The following is a 2299-nucleotide window of genomic DNA, read 5'->3' as shown; positions in this document are numbered from 1 at the left end:
AAGAGAAAAAGGGAAGAGGAGTGTTCATCTTCTTCTCCATCTTGCCAAGGTCGAAACAAGGAAGAAAAATAAGGGGAACTTACCTAGAGCAAGTCGGCATTCATCTTTAGCTATAGGAGGTAAGCTTTGAATTTGTTGATTTGGATTTATAATATGCTAAGCTAAATTGTGGATGCACTCTTGGTAATGTCAAGAAAGTTGAGATTTTTCATGGTGATTTGGGCTATATGCCGAATGACTAAGTCTTAGAATAGGGTAGAGATTTTGGATGAGTAGTTTAGAGGCTCCTTGTACATTCGGTCAAAAGGTGAGTTTATTGAGAATGTTAATTTCTTCCTCTATGATTATTTTCCTAGCATGTTAAATGGTTCTTGATAGGGCCGAATGAGTTATGGAAGTTTTTATAAATGTATGAAGTTCAAGGTGCAAAATTTTAGTCTTGATGTTATGGATAATTCGGTTGAGATATGGGGAGAGGGAGTTGTCATTTAGGTTAAGATCAAAGGGATGAGCAATAGGCATTAAAAGGTGAAATGTGTGAAACTTAAGGTGTAAAAACCTATATGTAATTACATAGGAAATGTTAAAAAACTAACATGGTATATTCGGCCATGTAGAGTACATCCTAGAGATATTATATTTAATTCCCTACAATCGACTAAATGGGTGATTAGTAAGGGTGATTGCCGAATATACTAACATACATATGCATGTGTAATTGGATTGTAAATATTTAGCAAGGCGGTTAAACTAGTTGATTTATTGATTAAGCTCAAGGAGTTAAAGGAGGAGAATCGAGCAAAGGCAAAGAAAAGATCATCGAGCAGCCGAGTTGGAACCGTCTTACCCAACACAAGTAAGTCATTAAGCATATATTTTGTATTGATTTAAATGGTCATAACGTCTATGTAATTATGCTGAATGGAATGATAAATATATATATACATGTATGCATGGGGTGATGAAAGTATTGAATGAAAAAGAAAGGAGGTGAGATGTATTGAGTTGTTGATTTCGGCACTAAGTGTGCGGGTGTAAACATTTATGATCATGAAATTGGCACTAAGTGTGTGGGTTCAAATTGTATAGCACTAAGTGTGTGGGTTCAAGTTGTATAGCACTAAGTGTGCGAGTTCGATTATATAACACTAAGTGTGCGGACTTACTCTATGTTTTTGAATCACTATTGACACTAAGGGTGCGACCTTATTGAGTTGATCACGGACAGCGGAACGAGTAAGTGTCTTGAGTTTGTGGCTAATAGACGTTATGTTTATATTTGGAATTTTGCTTGGTAAGTCTTGAACCTATGTGATAATTATACTTGAAGTCATGTACATAAGATTCATCGTGGAATAGACGGAATGTCATTTAGTTGCATGAATGTAACGAGAATGAAATCATCCATGGAAAATGCCTCAAATATCATGTTGAGTAGCATATGAAATGTTGATGTAGTACTTGGTATGATATTGAACCGAAAGGTCTAAGGAACTATAGCATAGTTCGGTATGGGTGGAGAGAATTAACTCCTTTTCCTTTGTTTTCTCATGTGATAATTTATTAATGGATGATTATGTGACGCTTATGACTTACTGAGTTATGTACTCATTTGGTGTGCTTATTTGTTGCTTATTTAGGTTCTTGATCCATTTTGTGTGCTCGTGACCGTCGTCAAAGTCATCACACCGGATTGCAACTTTTTGGGGTATTTTCTTCTTAGTTGGCCTAGGAGAACATTTCGGCATGTATAGGCTATTATGTTTTGTTTGAAATTTGGTATGTAAACTTTTAGCCATGCGAAAATGGCATAAATGTTCGTTTGGATTTGGTTCTATGATGCTTGGTCACAAGTCTTGGTAATTCGGTTGTGGTTGAGTATTGGTTGAGGTCTACTCGATTATTACGCCATATGTCATGTCTAATTTATTTTTGGTGTTAAATTCATGATTTGGTAGTAGTGTAGTGGGGAGATGCTCGGTGATGATTAGTCTTTGGCATGGCTAGTCATGGTCATAAATTGTGACATGTATGATGAATTATTAGTTAGATCAAGGAAAATCACGAAATAGGCATAGTCTGCTTTAGTAACAGATGCTGACAGCAGCAGTGTTGTGAGATTGAAAAATCACTAAAAATAGTAGAAATGGAATTAAATAATGAATAAATTAGGTAATCGAAGCTTGATGAGTCTATTTTCGTATGGAAGAAACGAAACGACCATATGAACTTTATGTTAGGAGATAATTAAATTCTTGTGAAACAGTGCCAGAGCGATTTCTGGATCCCCTATTATGAC

Source organism: Gossypium hirsutum, chromosome A13 (assembly GCF_007990345.1).
Source record: "Gossypium hirsutum isolate 1008001.06 chromosome A13, Gossypium_hirsutum_v2.1, whole genome shotgun sequence".
NCBI classification, from domain to species: Eukaryota; Viridiplantae; Streptophyta; class Magnoliopsida; order Malvales; family Malvaceae; genus Gossypium; species Gossypium hirsutum.
The sequence above is the reverse complement of the archived record's forward strand: the minus strand, read 5'-3'. Positions refer to the sequence as shown.